The sequence below is a fragment of the Panthera pardus genome, unplaced genomic scaffold (genome assembly GCF_024362965.1).
Source record: "Panthera pardus isolate Hobbes unplaced genomic scaffold, ASM2436296v1 HiC_scaffold_2, whole genome shotgun sequence".
In the NCBI taxonomy this organism is placed as follows: Eukaryota; Metazoa; Chordata; class Mammalia; order Carnivora; family Felidae; genus Panthera; species Panthera pardus.
This window is the reverse complement of record NW_026526765.1, coordinates 141,465,627-141,484,329: the sequence shown is the minus strand read 5'-3', so window position 1 is coordinate 141,484,329 and position 18,703 is coordinate 141,465,627. Positions and strand designations below refer to the sequence as shown.

The window sequence follows — 18,703 nt, the reverse complement described above, 5'->3', positions numbered from 1 at the left end:
CCTAACAGGACTCCCTTGATTTCTCAGCACCACTCACAGAGCTACATGCATTCAATCTCATCATTTTCTTTATTTCTTGAAGTCATTAGGTTGCTCATCAAGCACCCCAACTATCCACCTTTCTGGCACTTGTTAAGATCACAGTATCTCATCCCTTTGTACTGCGAGATGGCTTAACTAGTTCTTACCAGGGGTGAGGGGAAATGACACATGTTGCTCTGGGGCCAGAGCATTTAACCGACAATGGAAAACCCTCCAGACCTTGCTTCCCCTCTGGCACAGACAGAAACTAGAAGTATTTGGCACCATCAGGGTAACTATGATGAGAGATTAAAGTAGAACATGTAGCAGGAATAAGAATTAAGCCTTTTTAAAGAACCACTAAGATTTTGGGGTTTTTTGTTATTGCAGCATAATCTAGCCTATGTCGCTGATACATTTTTCCTCCCATATCACAAAATACGTGGTCTCTCCTGCCATCTTACATATATCCTTCCACTACATCCATCATCCTCTTTCTATACGTATCTTCAACCTTTCCTTCATTCCATTCAGGAAAAAAAAAAAAAAGGTAAAATTACTTTTATACATTAAATCTTTTAAAAATGTCCTTTATCAGGTCTATATACTTCCTTTGGCTTCCATCTTTTATTTCTTTCGCTTATATACAGCAAAAATATATAGTCAATACTGTGCTCGCTTGTAACCTCCTGTTCACTCCTCATTCCAATACAATCTGATTGCCACCTGACACCATTCTATGGAAAGCATTCTTTCCAAAATTAGAGGTACAATTCAGTAGCTAAATCAAATGGATCTTGTACTGGACATGCTGATAAATTCACCTGCTGAACGAGCCTCTCCTTTGGACTTAAAGTAGCAGCCCACACCCCTTCAGGATGTATCTGCTGTGCCATGGCCCACAGGCTTTATCAAGTAGACCTACATGTTCTCTCTATCACCAGACTCCCCCAGGCAACTTCCCAGCCCAGACACCAGGGATTAACCAAGAGAAGGCATGTGATCTAAAGACAGCCAACCCGTAAGATAGGCCAGAAATTTGCGATATGTGTGTACAGACTCAAAAAGAAGAGCTTGGCTAGGTTCTCTCTCCCATGAATATGAACTAAGATCAAAGGACATGTGGCAGTTAGTGAGGAGGCCACTGTGGCCATATTCAAGAAACCACAGAGAAAGGAGTTGGCTGGGTACAGATAACTAAGCAGCTGCTTAGAGATGGCCCCTGGGAAAGGGGTGGAGAGAACAGCTTTGGTTCCTGGTGGCTTTCCAAATCCCAGCAGCTAGTCCTTTTGTTGTCCAGTTGTGTTTGGGGTTTGTTCTTGAATTTACCTGAAACCCCATAAAGTATCCTTAAAGCAAACCCCAATTACTGTAGCATGGGTGGATTTCTTTCTAGCAAAAGACCCTTTTAAAACCTTATTTTAGACTGCCTCCTTATAAGATTTTGCAGTCCTGACCACTCTCTCTTTTTTGAAAGTTTCTCCCTCCTTGCTCCCCTGCTTCATGCTTCTTCTCAGTCTAAGGTCTCCTCTTCCTCTACCATGTCTGTATTTATTTTTCTTTTTTTAATATGAAATTTATTGTCAAATTGGTTTCCATACAGCACCCAGTGCTCATCCCAACAGGTGCCCTCCTCAATGCCCATCACCCACTTTCCCCTCCCACCCACCCCCATCAAGCCTCAGTTTATTCTCAGTCTTTAAGAGTCTCTTATGGTTTGGCTCCCTCCCTCTCTAACTTTTTTTTTCTTCCCCTCCCCCATGGTCTTCTGTTCAGTTTCTCGGGATCCACATTAAGAGCAAAAACACATGGCATCTGTCTTTCTCTGTCTCACTTATTTTACTTAGCATAACACTCTCCAGTTCCACCCACATTGCTACAAAAGGCCATATTTCATTTTTCCTCATTGCCAAGTAGTATTCCATTCTATATATAAACCATATCTTCATTATCCATTCGTCAGTTGATGAACATTAGGCTCTTTCCATAATTTAGCTATTGTTGAAAGTGCTGCCATAAACATTGGGGTACAAGTGCCCCTATGCGTCAGCACTCCTGTTTCCCTTGGGTAAATTCCTAGCAGTGCTATTGCTGGGTCATAGGGTAGATCTATTTTTAATTTTTTGAGGAACCTCCACACTGTTTTCCAGAGTGGCTGCACCAATTTGCATTCCCACCAACAGTGCAAGAGCCTGAATGTGAGACAGGAAACCATCAAAACCCTAGAGGAGAAAGCAGGAAAAAACCTCTCTGACCTCAGCCGCAGCAATTCCTTACTTGACACATCTCCAAAGGCAAGGGAATTAAAAGCAAAAAATGAACTATTGGGACCTCATGAAGATAAAAACCTTCCGCACTGCAAAGGAAACAAACAACAAAACTAAAAGGCAACTGATGGAATGGGAAAAGGTATTTGCAAATGACATATCGGACAAAGGGCTACTATCCAAAACCTATAAAGAAGTCACCAAACTCTACCACGTCTTTAAAATGTTAAGGATGCCTGGGGTTCCCTGCTGCCTTCCCCCACCACCCTCCCCAGGAGCCCCGACCCATTTCCATATCTTCACACTCCACCCAAGCTGGGAACTCTCAGGACTTTTTTATTTCTGTCCGACTAATAAGACTTTTTGGAAAATCACATCTGCATTTATTAAAATAATCACTCAGTGGTTAGTCATAAGACCTTACATTTTTCATTTCAAAGGGTAATTTGTAACATTATAGCGAATGTTCATGATCATGTTGTCAACACTGTAGCACATAAATGTGTAATGACAACTCTTCAACAGCCATCTGATAAAGATACTTTAGTAGGAAAATTTAGACCAAACACAAAATAAATAAAATAAATAAAATAAAATAAATAAAACAAAACTTGGACAAATCTTCTGTTTAAATGTGTTCAAATGGTTTTCACTATATGCACAAAACTTGTAATTTCAATTTTTACAAAGAAAAAGACTGTAAACCAAGGAAATTATTAGGAATGAAGTTAGCAATGATTTAGGGCAAAATATTACTCCATACATGTAAGATCAATATGATAATAAGGGTGTCAAAAATGGACTGTTATCATAAAATTTTAAAGAAATTTAAGGCCATTACATCCTACCATGTCTTTTCATACATAAAGAAATGGAGAATCAGAGAACCCATGATTTGCCCAAAAGGACAACGCTACCTCACGGCAGAGCTGACAGTCATTAAGACCACCTGATTCCTTACCTAGCACCCTTGCCACTACAACATGATTTATGAGCTGCTCTCAAGCTTATTAAGAGCAAAATGGCAAGAAAATCCTTCAGTATTGAAAAAGTCCTAGTCAGGAGAACATATACCCTCTCAACAGAATTGCCCTCTCTTACGACACTTTCTTTAGAGTCTTGCATATGGGAGGCGAGAAGCAGATGTTCTGAGAGCAGGGTGGGTGAGAAAGGCAAGCTAACACCTTCTCTTTGATGCGCTTGGAAGAACTCAAACAGCTCTCTCTAGAGTGGTTAAGACAGCTGCTGAGATGTAGCAAAGCTTTGATCCAAGAGCTTCAGTTCCCAGAGTCATGAAATCACCCCAGGAAGGGAAATCGGGTGAGTTTAAATCAAATGTGGTAATCCAACTCTGGGTGTGAAATATATTAAAATTAGAAAAAGTGATGACAGATAAAAGGTTAGTGAAAAACGTGCCAAATTATTTCATTAGAAAATTGCTCCAAAGCACCATATTTAAACATAGTGAGGCTATTTTCTTCAATGTTCCCAACGTTCAACTGGTCTTTTAAAGGTAGATATGTGAACATGTATGTGTGTATATATGAGTGCATATATATCTCTGTATATATTTATGTGTGTGTGTTTACATTTATGTTTTCACTGATCGAGAAAGAGAGAGAGAAGGAAAACTACTTCTGGAGCCTGAACAGAAAACCTCATCTGAATTGGGAAAAATTTAAATCCTGTGGCTCAAACACCAAGCATCTGCTGCTTAGTGATAGCATTTCCAAACTGTAAGTTTAGCTGTTTAAAGAGTAAAATGAATCTTTTTAAAAGCACATGAAATGTTTTAAAGTTACGAAACACTATATGGATATATATATACAGTTATAATTATATAGTTATATATTTATATACATATAACATATAAAACATGTATACATACATATAATTTATATACATAATATATATAACTATATATATTTCTTATCACTTTGTTTCTTATATGTATGACTATAATTATATATAACTGTATATACTATACGTATATACTATAGTATATAACGGTACTATAACTATATATATTCACATACCGTATAGCTTATAGTTGTATACTATATATAACTATATATATTCACTATATACTATATAACTATATATACATAACTGTATATTATAGAATTATATACAATATAAAACTGTAACTATATATATTCACACACTATATAGTATAGAATTATATACTATATAAAACTATACTCATACTATATATTATAGAATTATATGCTATGTAAAACTATAACTATATATATTCACATACCATATAGCATATGGTTACAGACTATATATAACTATAACTATATATATTCACATACTATAAGTACAGAATTATATACACATATAACTATATATATTCAGACTACATAATATAGAATTATATACTATATATAACCATGACTATATATATTCACATACTATAAGTATAGAATTATATACCATATATAACTATATATTCAGGCACTATAAGTATAGAATTATACAGTATATAACTATATATATTCACATACTATATAATATAGAATAATATACAATATATAACTGTAACTATATATAGCATATATGTATACTATATATAACTATAACACACACACACAAACATACAAAATGGCAAGAAAACAACATCTGTGGGTTCTAAGTGAAGTTTTCATGTATTATGCCAAGAGAAAACATATTCTGATTTCTCAGTGGAGGACAAAACGGCAGAAAGTAAGTGAGACAGTGAACTGCAGATCTGAATCAATACCTACTCTGAATCCCCAAATCCAGAAACATTTAGACTGCCTGCTCTGTGCAGACAGCATACGTCAGATCATTTATAACCTGAGACACCCACATCCAGGATAAAGTCAACCTCTCTCTTTAAAAACTATGCCACAGTCAAAGCAGAGCATATACTTTATTTTACCAGCTAATTTTTAACCCTTCAGGCATGGATGAAAATGCTCTTTTATGGCAGTGGTCTGAGTCAGCCTATAAACCTCAGAATCCCTTAAATGTTCTTTGTCATCCTTCCAACTCAGCCCTCGGTTCCGAGTCAAAACTCCCCCTCGAGTCACCTCCTCTCAACTCCAAGGGGAGAACCCTCATTTCCAACCTTCCTTGAAACCACAAATCCCTTGAACCCTCTCCCTGGCCTGGTCCTGCTCAGTTCGGGGCATATTAAATAATGCCTTCCCAGCTCTTGCCTTTACCAGCCCTTCTTTTCCATCCTCCATTTGTCCAAAATGGAGGGAACTTGAGGGACCCTTAATCCTTGTCCTATATCCTCACGCTGTCAGTGGTTCTATCTTTTCTTATAACATCTAGTTATCTACTCCTCAGCCCCTTCTCTCAGGGCCACCTGCTGAGACAAACACTCCAAATTCAGCAGATCCATCCCAACAGCAGCTGCCAAGCCCATCCTCACTCTGAACCGACCAGGACCGATAGAAAAGCCAATACACAGCATAATCACTCTTAGTTAACCAGATGAAAGTGTTCTCAATCTGCACACATTTCAGGAAGTTTGCTGTAACAGGGAAAATTTCAAAGGCCAACAGAAATCAATCTCTCTCCTTGGAGACCGTCACTAACACCCCAAGTTCACCACTGTCCTTAGCCTCGGGAAAGCAAGAAATTCATTCATCTGTTGTATTTTTAATGTCTTTACCTCTTGTCAATGTGCTGCTCTGTTTATAAGCTGCAAAATGTTTGGGATCAGATGTCTGCTTCTCAAACCTGCTACTTTTGGCAGGATTTTCAGTAATACCTAAGGGTACTGTTTTGGACAATTCCAGGAATTCTCCATGTAAGCTTACAAAGGGTCATTTTCTTAAAATGCTCTGGATTGTACTCTCTCATCTGGTACATTTTCACTAAGACAGACAGATTCGCCTCTCTCTGGGTTTAAAGCAGCCAGGAAACAAAAGTATGTTGTGTCTCTTCACTCTGAGACGCCTACTAAATCACCCTCTAGCATTCTCTATTTAGCAATGTATTGTGTTTGCTGTCTGTCCACCAGATAGAAGGTGAGCTCCAAGAAGGGCAGGGATTTGTCTTTGCTCTCTGATGAATCCCAATGACCTATAACAGTGCCTGGCACAAAGCATACGTTCAATTTATGTGTTGAATTTATTAAGTAATTAATCTCCTACTGTACATGTTTATCCTAAATGCTTTATACTTGGCAGGTTGAAATGAGATGTACATTTTTAATGGAGAAACATCTTGTGGGCTTTGAGAAAAGAGGAAAAGGAGATCATGAACATTCCATCCTACACTAATGGTGTGAATAATTCCATGAGGGGCAAGCAACGTAACATTTCTTTGGGTTCCAAAATGAATCAAAGCTGACTCAATGTCCCCGGAGAACAAACATTTTGAGAAATCCAAAAAAGTCACCTTCTTGGATTACCTCCCCTTCCATTCTTTTAAACAAGAAATCTAGAGCTATGGTGTCCAGAAAAAAAAAAAAAAAAAAGAATGCTAGTCTATTTTGGTCACTGACGCTCTCGACCTGCGGTACAAGATATGGCACCACCATACTTCTCCTTCCAACCTCAGGCGCAGAGATCTTCACTGAAGCTCTCAAGACTAAAACATCTAGTGTCTGGTCTACATGGGCATCCACATGGCCACCTCCATGAGAAATCCTGTATCCACAAATGTATTGCTTTTCAGTGAAATCAGAACCCTACTACTAACTGAAACTATAAACCCCAACTCACTTCCCAGTGCTCAAGTATCCAGCCAATATCCCAGAATTCCTTCCATTTTCCCCTTGAGTCCTTTCCTTTCACATCACACAAATAAACAAAAAATTATTTGTATCTGTTTGGCCATAATAGTGTCTGATGGCTTGCGCTTATATATGGATAAACCCCAGGGCGTAGACATACAGAAACATCTGGGTTGTCTTTCTCTGGGGACAAATAAAAAATACAGGCGTTAGGACGGTCATAATGGTGACTGAGTGGGAGGAATTGAGCTAGCATTGGGTTCAGCAGACTGTGACATAAACCTCAAGATAACAATGGCCTTCAAAAGACTGATTTTTATTTTATCCCCCTTAAAGGAAATTCTGTGATAGCCCCCCGATCTGGTACAGAGGCTTCTATATGAACATTCCACCAGCTGTCTCAATGCCATCCCATGACCTAAGGCAACTGTTCGCGCATTGACCATACAGAAGTAGGTAAAGGGGGTGTGCCACGTGTTGTTTTTTTGTTTTTTTTTTAAATTTTTATTAGTTTTTGAGAGAGACAGATAGAGATAGGCAGAGGAGCATAGAGAGAGGGAGACACAGAATCCAAAGCAGGCTTCAGGCTCCAGGCTCCGAGTTGTCAGCACAGAGCCCTACACGGGGCTTGAACTCACGAACTGTTAGATCATGACCTGAGCCAAAGTCGGCCACTTAACCGACTGAGCCACCCAGGCGCCCTGCCACGTGTCTTTTAAGATTCCCTCAGGCGGCCATAATCTGCCATTACATCTCATTGGCCAATACATAGTCACACTGTCAGGCTACTCATGATGGAAGCTAGAAAATGTAGTCTTTATCTCACATGACTAGGTTGTATATTGAGGAAGGCAATTAACAGTGTATTATGTCACAGAGAGTGAACACTCATTCTACTCTTTCATGATGGGTTGGCAGAAGTGAAAAACAAAGCTCAGAGTTTTCTCAGTAGGTCCTCAAGCTGGGTAATTTAAATATTGAAATACTGTACAGTGAAATATTGAAAAGTTGAAATATTAATAAATAATTCTTCGACTTTGCCAACCTTCAGACCCACCTTGACGCTCAGTTGCCATCTGTCCCTCCCTTTGGATCAAGATTAGGAAAAGAGACAAAGTCATTTGTCAGCAGGATCTTCTTTTTGTAAGTTTTTTTGTCATCTGACTTGGTGTCCAACAGGTGAATAGATCTTCACAAGATATATAAAAATTAAAGAATGGGATATTAGACAAGCTAAACTTAAACCAATCCCGATCAATTCTATGCAGGGTGGGCATGAGGCACCAAAGTCACAGAGTACGTGACATTATCCTGTCTCCACCTCCACTCCCACCAAATTATAAGCATAAAGAACTTCCATTTTTTGTCGCATACCCCCCAGAATCTTCAATACAGCCAACACTCAATGGATCTTTGCTGCACTGAGTTGAAAATGGATAATAATGTAAACATACACAAGAACTTACATGAAAAGAAGATGATGAAGAGTTTAAAACACTTTTAAATCGATGGTAGGGGAGAAAAGAAAACTACATTTAAAGTCAGCATGCCCAGGTTCTACAACTGTCTTCATAGTTATTGCTAACTTGACCTGTTTCTCCCATGTGGACAATGCAGAATGTACCTTTGCCCCTGCACTCCTCCTCTGGGTTACAGTGTCAAATTAATATTTATTTCAAAATCCTGAACAAAATATTACTTGTATGTATTCTTCCTCCTACACCTACACAGCAAGCACACCAGAACAAGGACTCTTTGCAACTCAAGGGATAATGAAAAACAAAAGGTGGGGACGGAAGCGTGTACTGTGATGAAGAGCCTGACTCTAAGGCATTGGAGGACCTGCCAGTAAATCTCCCTGCAGCCATATGGACAACAGCCAGAGGCAGCAACCATGAATCACTCAGGTAAAGGCCTTCCATGGCAGCATCTAGGTAGGCTCCCTCTGCGTTGGCTCAGGACCTCTGACCTGGTTGTTTTTCGGCAAGTGTCATGATCATAATAAAGACGATAGGCAGAGATGTTCTCAGACAGCCTTGGAAGGCCCGTGAGTCATCCGGACAAACACTCTGACTTGAAAGGATGTTCTACCCACTGTTTAAACAATGGCCACACACATCCTACTTGAATAATCCATCAAATATGTTTTTGGAATGTCAGAATGTGGTTGGAATTAAAATTAAAATCCTACCACCAAGCCAGGCAAAAAGCTAGCCAATACTCTATCAGAATATTAAACTGCACTGCTGAGCTTTGAGAATCTATAGCAGGGTTTCTTATCAAGTCAGGGGATCTAGGGAAGGCTCTTCAGAAGAAGGGGCATTTGGTCTGAATCTAAAGAATTAAAACTCTCAACTAAAGAGGGAGAGATTTCCAGACAGGCAAAACAGCATGTGCTAAGGCCCTGTGGTAGCAAATAAGAGAGCTTACTTAAGGAACTGGAAAAGGGAAGGGGGAAAAAAAAAAAGAGTGTGAATGGACCAGGAAGAGCAAAGAGAAGAGAAGTGTAAGACAGGGTTGAGGCATTAGAGTATCAGTAAGGGTCTTTAGTTGTGAGAGCCACTAGAGTGTACTCTGCCTCATGCATAAAAAAAAAAAAGAGGAAGACTGTTTGGAAAATAAACTAAAGAAATCACAAAGCTGAAGGATGTTCATAGGATTTGGTGCCACTCAGGTGACTGGTGATCTTATAAGCGTAGTTTATAAGCGTAGATCACAGTGAAATGGCTCGAAGGATAACCAGGACGTAGGGTGAAGGAAGCAGTGAGCACAGGGTGTCTTTTGGGAATTTTGGCTGTAAATGGGGAGGTCACTGAGAGTGACTTGGTCCAGGATAGAGATGCAGAATCCAGGAGGCTTTTTTATTTTGTTTTGCTTTTAAGATTGAGGAGTCTGGGCATATTTCAGTGCTAATGAAAGAGAGAGGATGACTACACAAGAGAGAATGAGTCATGTTGAGCACAGGCTTTTGAGAAGCAAAAGAAGGGGTAGCCTAAGTGGGAGAATTATCCTTACCAGGGTGGAGTGGCTCCACTAGCACCTGCCAAGAAGAGAGGAAGGCCCCTTGCAGCGGTAGTGGAAAGACTCGGTTCCCAGCTGATGGCTTCCGTTTTGTCTCTGCAGTAGGTCATTTTCTGAGACAGGGGAAGGTAAGAGATGAATAAAAAGGATTAGGGAATTTGAAGAGAGTAGAGGGGGTTTTTAGAAAGTCATCGTAAGGACTGGGAGACTGAGGAGAAACACACACAGCAAAGATACCAGGCAGGGTGGAGCATCCACTGAGGGGCCAGCTTTAAATTCCCAACTATTGGATGTGATATTGTGTCCCGAGAAGGTCCTTTCGGTCAGAAGCCATCTCTGCATTCTGTGTAATCACATAGTGAGTGTTGGACAAATGTTCATGGTTTGTGTACTTTGTGACCTCAGTGCTAAGGACAGCTGTGCCTCCCTTAACTTGCTACTTTGTGTCTTAGGATCGCAGTAGGTTCTGTAACATTTAAATCAATTGTTAGAAATGGGGACTAAGTTTGTAGCCCACCTACGGCAAGGTGCACACGTGCTTCAGCACCTGTGGCATATATTTGGGTAAGACATTACCCCTGACTTCATCTTCTCAATTTATTCGTGTTTTTCTCTTTTCCCCAACTTTCTCCTTTATGATCATATATTACCAGATAAGTAGGTTCTAGCCATCTTAAGTCCTGTTTGTGGAATGAAGGTACAAATAATCAATAAGTCAATAATAGAACAAAAAGTGTCACATGGAAGTTAATTTAAAAATAGCAACTGGGTGGCTCAGTCAGTTAAGTGTCCAACTTCAGCTCAGGTCATGATCTCCTGGTTCAAGGGTTCGAGTCCCACGTCAGGCTCTGTACTGACAGCTCAGAGCCTGGAGCCTGCTTCAGATTCTGTGTCTCCCTCTCTCCCTGCCCCTCCCCTGCTCATGCTCTTTCTCCCTCTCTCTCACAAAAATAAATAAACGTTAATAATTTTTTAACAAAAATAAAAATATAATGATCATCACAGATACAGATATAGAAATAAAAATGTACACACATAGATACAGCAATGTTTGCTGATGATTCCTATGGAAACAAGGAACGTAAAACCTAGTGGAGAGTCTACTGTGGGAGATAAAAAGTAAGAATCTAACCATTTTGTGGAAAAGAAAAACATAGTTACCTCTTAACTGATTTCACGTGTTCTCTAAAACTAAAATATTTTACTAATTTTCTTTAAGCTAACAGCAAGAAAAATTATCATTTACAATAAATGGTTTATTTGAAGTAGAAAGGATTTTCATTTCTTACAAATCGTTTATTGCTAATATTATAAAAGTTAATGAAAATATTTAAAAGAGTAGTCTCAAAACAACTACTTTGGCTTTAAGAAAAGAATAGTCTCAAAACAACTACACTGGCTTTAGGAACACACTAATAATGGGGCACCTGGGTGGCTCAGTCAGTTAAGCATCCGACTTCGGCTCAGATCATGGTCTCGTGGTTTGTGAGCTCGAGCCCCACATTTGGCTCTGTGTTGACAGCTCAGAGCCTGGAGCCTGCTTCAGATTCTGTGTCTCCCTCTCTCTCTCTGCCCCACCCCCCCAGCACTATCTCTCTCTTTCTCTCTCTAAAAATAAACTGAAGAAAAAAAAAAAAAGATCACACTAATAATGAGACAGAGCATGCCTTCCTTTGTAGTCAAAAGAAAGAACCACAGAACTAACATCCCAAGTTCACGTGAAGGAGAATCAGACTGCCTAGGAGCCTGGATGCTCTCGGAAGTATGCAGGCAGGGAAAGAAAACCCCCTTCCCTAGCTCGTTTCACACTCTCACTACCCTTGACACTAAAAGACAAAGTCCAGTTAGGCCTTCTCTACCTACAGCCCAGGTCTCTGAATGCTCAGCTGTTTTTCAGGAACCTCAAATCCACTTCCAGATGCCAAAGCGTTCCCCTTAATGAAGCCCTTTCCAGTCCCTCAGGAATCATCCATTAGTCTTTGTTCCTTCTGGGCTTGCCACTAATTAAAAGACAAACAACAAACAAAAACTGCCATCAGACATACTGAAGTCCTCTACTCCACAGTTCTGCTTCAATAATCAGTGACTTTTGCAAGTTCCTTAGACAGTCTGAGCCTCAGTCTCCTTAGCTGTAAAGTGGGAGTAATAATTAGAGAAGATTCGTTTACACCTGCCCAGTGATAAAACGCCTGGGTTCTGATGGTCTTGGGCTCTGTCTTCTGCTTCAGGACCCAAATCATACCAGAAGTCCTGACTCAGTCACAGGTACCCATAAATCCTGTGACACAACCCATACAGTATAGCGGTACCCAATAATGTAGTCCCTGTATATCAACAGTCAAGTGTTTCTGATACCCATTCTCTTGCTATTCCTTCCAAGAATTTGATTTCCTCATCTTCAGCTTATAGCAGATGGCTTTCACGGAAAAAGGGAAAAAGAAGAAACATTTCTGGGAGATAGGACTAAATGTTTCTGGTCAATTTTTGTACTATCTACAATAAAAGCATGGAGAGTGAGATCTTTTGAGGGCACACTACAAAATTAATTTTTAAGGATTTGATCAGCGATTACCCTGAGAATAAGAACATATTATGAATAATGAGGATAGTGACAAACTCTGGGCTGTTTCATTTTTATGATAACATGTATTACAATTGGTTCTGATTGACAAACCCCTTGAAGCATATAAACTCAATCAATTTACAGACAGATATTTTTTTCCAGGCTTTGTTTTTGAACATGAGTACTTTTTGCACTTGAATGATACACCAGCAAAGAAACAGATGCTAACCCATTTTACTTACATTAATTCAGAAAGGCTAAACTTCTCCTTAAATTTGTTAGAATTTTTTGTCTTAAGTTGGTAAACAAGAAAGTATCTTAGTAGTTTTGAGTTTGAAGAATGCCACACAAATCTAATTATTTACATTATCCTTCATAACTTGGAAGATCACATCTTAGTGTTATCTCGAGACAACTTAGGTAAGAAGTACGTGTGCCTTGCCGTATAGGCTTCCCCCTTCCACTGGCTTTAAGCAAAGAGTTTGAAACCCTAGGAGATGGTAGGGCCACAAGACAAGAGAAGTCTGGGCCCCCAAATTACCAATGGACAAGTGTTAAGTGGCCAAAATTCTGCAGCTTATTTATTTCCGCAGCTGTTACTCTAACCAATACGAGAGCTAAATTCCTTTTTTTAATTGTTTTTCATGTTTTGTTTATTTTTGGGAGGGAAACAGAGTGTGAAGAAGGGAGGGGTAGAGACAGAGGGAGACACAGAATCCGAAGCAGGCTCCTGGCTCCGAGCCATCAGCATAGAGCCCGACGTGGGGCTCAGATCCACAAACCATGAGGTCATGACCTGAGCCAAAGTCAGACACTCAACCGACTGAGCCATCCAGGCGCTCCGAGAGCTACATTCCGAATGCACATACTTGCATGATTACAAATCTTTCTCTAACAGAGCTAAGATTGAGAACAAAATACAAGGGGTGCCACTCAGGGCAAGATGTGGAGACAGTCCTGAATAAGCATCATATATATGATGCTGATTAGCTGCTGACTCCAACAATGGGATTCTTATACACAAGTGGCTCTCCATTTTTTCCCCACACTTCTGAAAACTAAGATAAATTTCCAGGCATAATGGGGGCTCTCAAGAAAAGTGACCAACAGGTAATAATGATTCCTCTTATGAGGAAGAAGAGAAATGCAGCCTGCCTCCACAACAGTCCCACTAGAATCCTTCCCTAGGCCGACTATAATACGTCCCCGCAGTCTTTTCTAACATCCAAAAATGCTCCCAGGAGATAGAGATCCCAGTAGTAATCAGAGAAATCTTACTTTTTTAATTTTGTTAATGTTTTATTTATTTTGAGAGAGAGAGAGAGAGAGAGAGAGAGAACGAGCGGGGAGGGGCAGAGAGAGAGGGAGACACAGAATCCGAAGCAGGCTCCAGGCTCTGAGCTGTCAGCAGAGAGCCTGACGCAGGGCTTGAACTCATGAACTGTGAGATGAGATCATGACCTAAGCCGAAGTTGGTCACTTAACCGACTGAGCCACCCAGGCGCCTCGTGATCAGAGCGATCATGCTTCAAAACCCAGTAGGCAGCTTTATTTTGGTGAATATCAGCATAAAGGTATCATAAAGGGGTAATTTTAGGGGGCATGCCTCCATTTGGCAATCAAAACATTCCTCCCTTCCTATATTTGCTTTGTATCTTTTCACTTTTTATTTCAAACTACTTATTTTAAGCCAGGACTATGAGAACCCTCTGACCATTTTCCTCTCATTAGAAAATTTCTTCAGCATCTGGTCTTACTAATTTGCTAGTCGTCTCTCCAGCCTCTGAACTTCAAAGAATCATATAAAAATACTTACCAAACTCCTGGAGGTGATCTTTTAAGAGGGGGAAGCTAATTGGACTGAGCCCTTTTGTTCCTAAACTTATATTTTAGACATATTTGACCAAATGGTCTTCAAACAAATAAAAAGTTGTCTCGTCACATTCATCATTATCATCAACAACAACAACAACAACAACAACAACTTAGGCAGAACAGAATTCTTGTTCATTTGAAAAAAGATCAGACCCATGAAAGAATCCAGGAAGAGACATAGGTATAAGCTTAGCTGTTAATTATCCCCTGGGTTGGTTGTGTTTTTTCTTTCGTTTTTCCCTGTGCAAGGATTTAAGACACAGTGTTAGATATTTAGGGGCATATCACTCAGTTTACTAGAAATTCCTGAATTCTCTTTAATTAGAAGCCAGCAGGACATCACAAAGGCCATAACAACTTATATATGAAGAAAACAACTCTATTCTCATTATTTCCTGGGAAAGGGAAGGGTGGCATCGATAACAGAAGCCAACACTCCTAACTGTATCACTGGCTTCCTTTCACTGCCATGGGTAATACAACACCAGCTTTCTTTTCTCTTTCCCTCTGTTGAATGTAAATGCAGGTTAATAAGCATATGGAGTGTATACTTTATGAAAGGCCATAGAAATTCAAAAATGAGAAAGTCCTGTTCTCAGCTTTCATGGGGCTTCTGCTCCAGGGTTATAGATGCAATAAAACAGATTAGATGTGGGATGATGAAAAAGTTCTGGAGATAAGTAGTGGTGCTGTTGCACAAGAGTATAAATATACTTTGCGCCACTGAACTCTGCACTTAAAAATAGTAAAGATGGTTAATTCTATGTGATGTATATTTTAGCACACATAGAAAAAGACAAGGAATAGAAACTCTCTCCTCCCCTTCTTCTGTCAGAGGTAGAATGAATCAAAATAAATCAAATGGCACCAGGACCATTCCTTGGACAAGGAAGAAGCATGAAAAGCCAGTGTGTGGGTTTCTCCCATAGGGATGCTATCAGGCCCAGGCAGGCGGTAAAGATTCAAATCTTGGGGGGACTCATTGTGGGTCATGTATCATTCTGGAGGGGAAAGTCAGAGTCATGCCAGCAGGGAAATGTTCCTCCCTGGAGATATACATGACTACATTATTATCACTGAGGAAAGTTAATTAATGGTTATGAAAACCATGCTCCCTCTATAGGTGACCCAGTAAAGGCATCAACTGGGCTCTTGCTCTCCCAGAGGTGTAAGGCCCAGTCATACAGGTACCCTGTGCTCAGAAGGGTCCCTGTGTTTGGTTTAGTGCTCTGTCGTCACCATCTGGAAAATCCTGGTAGTTTTTTCAACAAGAGCTCCCACATTATCACTCTATACTAGGCTCAGCAAATGAGGTAGGTCACCAGTCCTACAGAGCAGGAAGGACACAGCCTCTTCCTCCTGAGCCTGTGTGAAGGGCAGCGAATAAGGGTAATGCTCAAAAGGATGCAGTCTGGGGCACCTGGGTGGCTCAGTCAGTTAAGCGTCAGCTTTGGCTTAGGTTATAACCTCTCGATTCATGGGGTTAAGCCCAGCATTGGTCAGCATGGAGCTGTCAGCATGGGGCCTGCTTGGGATTCTCTCTCTCTCTCTCTCTCTCTCTCTCTCTCTCTCTCTCTTTCTCTCTCTCTGCCTCTCCCCCACTCATGCTCTCTCTCAAAATAAATAAAATTAAAAAGAATTAAAATAAGGATGCAGTCTAAGACATTTCTCAAATTGCAGGAAGCCAAAAGGAATTCAGGGAGAGACATCTCCCATAGAAAGGAGTTGTCCTCTTAGACCAAGGAACCCAGAGAAAGGGCTGCATGATAGAGCACGTATGAGCACAATGTGGTGCAATATGAAACTGGTCAGGGGTAGAGGCAGGATACATAGGTCATAACTTGAAATGCCTTCCCTTGAGGAGGACAAGACAGCATTTGAGTTAACTAGAACTTTGACCTTTACAGTCTTTCTTAGAATACTCAACCCCTCAAAAAAAAAAAAAAAAAGGCTTATATATTGATATTAGAATGCATCACCTAAGTCTGATGGAGATGGTGGGGCAATGGCTAGAATAGGCAAGTTGCTTTGGCTGCTTTCTTTCTGAGCTCCAGTGGAGAAAGTCATTGGTGCTGACCTCTCTATCGCCTCACACCTCAGGCGTGCAGGAGGCTTTCTGAAGTAACAGAGTCTCCCACAATGCAGGTGCCCCCGAAATTTCACAACTCACCCAACTGTACTAAAGACAGGCCCATGAGAAGAATAAAGAACCCAAGGTTACCCCCTACCCCATGTTGTGTTGAAAACCAGATTATCTCATTATTACATAATTCTTATCTCTTTCTGTACTGTTTGAAATTTTTATCATACATACATACACACACACACACACATACACACACACATACACACACACACACACACACACACACACACACACACACACACACACTGGCTTATTGTGGAATATCAACTCATTACGACATAAACCTGATTTTTTTTTTTTTTTTGCCAGTAACTATTCCCAGATGTCTTATGTAAGTAATGTCTTCCTTTATATTATCTTGACCTAAATCCATAAGTTTTCAGACATTCTGACTTAATACAAACAGTATCCTTTGGGTCTATAAAGCTCAGCCCTATTTAGTCTAAAATTTTAATATTGCATTGATTCCAGTCTCTTCTATCTAACCCACCCCCATCCCAAGCACATGCCACAGCTTTGACTTGACTGACCTGACACGGATGGATGGGGGCCGCGTGGTCTTTTACATTTCCTCTTTCCCCCTCATATACCCACTGCTGCTTCCTTCCCTGTCAGGGTAGGGCTGAGGTGGTAAGAAAAAGAACAACAACAACAAAAAATACCCTCTTAACTGGGCCGGGTCACCTTCCTGCTGTTCTCCCTCATTGTATACACACTACTGCTGGCTGGTGTGGACAGGTGGTGTCTCCAAAATGGTCCGCTCGTAGAAAGCGAACTGGCCCCATCCGATTGTCCCCAGTTCTCTGGAAAAGCAGACATCCAAAAAGGGAATAAAAGTGAAAGTCACCCTTTTTGTATTTCCCCCTTTTTTTTAAGACAAGAATTCTTCTGGAACCACCACTTGGCCTGGCAAAAAGAAAGCATCTCCTCCGCAGAAAGGGAACAGAGGGAGAGCTTGTCTTTTCCTTGGGGTAGAGCTGGTTTCTGTATTTGTTTCTATCTCACACCCGAGGGGAGGTAGCTGAACCACCTATTGGCTTTGCTCTGAACCAAGAGTGTGAGATTTAGTCATTATTCTGGGACAACTGGAAGCCTGGTGGTTGTATCTGTAATACCATTATTAACATAACATAACATAACATAACATAACATAACATAACATAACGTAACGTAACGTAACGTAAAAATAATATATGACTTGTATGGTGATGGCAGAGGTATACATAAAGAACATTTTCATAATACAGAGAAGGGACACTTCACCAAGACCAAGAAAGGAAGGTTCAGAACAATTTGCTACAGAAGAGATGGTCTCCCCTACATCATGATTGGAAAGCCGAAACAATCCTGCTGGAAATGTACAGGTAGAGCAAAGCTTCTCAGCCTTGGTACTACTGACATTTAAGCCAGATTAATTCTTTGTTGGAGGAGGCCGTTCATGCATCCCTGGCCACTACCCACTACATGACAGTAGCACCCTTCGCCAAGATATAACACCTCCAAATGTCTCCAGACATTGCCAACTATCTCCCAGGAAGGTGAAATCGCCTCTGGTTGAAAACCGATGCCACTCTTACAGGAAGAGGGGACTCATGCTCAAAGGTTCAAGGTACAAAACAGATGACATTGTGAAAACTACACATAGTCCCATATTACCGGAGCATGAGGTACAGTGCAGGGCAGCAAGTGGTGGGAGGGAGGAAAGGAGAAGTATGGGAGGCTGATAATGGAGCGTCTGGTAGAACATGCACGGGCGAAGGGACATCATCTCTTTAGTGATGGCAAGTCTCAGAAAGAGAATGACAGAGGGGATTTGAGCTTCAGACAGGTGGTAAGAGGACAGGGGAAGAATAGGACTTAAGTCAGGTGGCTCACTCGGGAGCTATGGCAGAAGTCAAGGCACAAGATGATGAAAAGCACCTGAACTGGAGGACAGGCAGGAGGAAGAGGAACAGAATGGAATGTATACAGGAAGCCTGGGGGAATGGCCCTGCAACTCACAGCAAATGCACAAGGAGATGAACAATCACGTTCTGTGTCTGGAAAGGAGAAAAACCTGCATATGTCGAATTGGGGATGCCTTCTTTCTC

The 18,703-nt window shown here is 40.7% G+C and overlaps 1 protein-coding gene across 2 annotated transcripts in view; it reads right to left on the bottom strand.

The window, feature by feature from the left end:
- The window catches only part of DTWD2 (DTW domain containing 2), a 221,146-nt gene that overhangs the window by 52,500 nt on the left and 149,943 nt on the right, over positions 1-18,703 (bottom strand). The window contains exons 8-9 of one of the 2 annotated variants that reach the window (XR_002085885.2): positions 10,024-10,142; positions 7,967-8,197 (exon numbers count right to left, since the gene is read on the bottom strand). The gene's annotated coding sequence lies outside the window, so the exon portion shown is untranslated. Of the gene's footprint in view, positions 1-7,966; positions 8,198-10,023; positions 10,143-18,703 lie in introns of those variants that run through there. The other variant, XR_002085884.2, reaches the window with a different exon arrangement.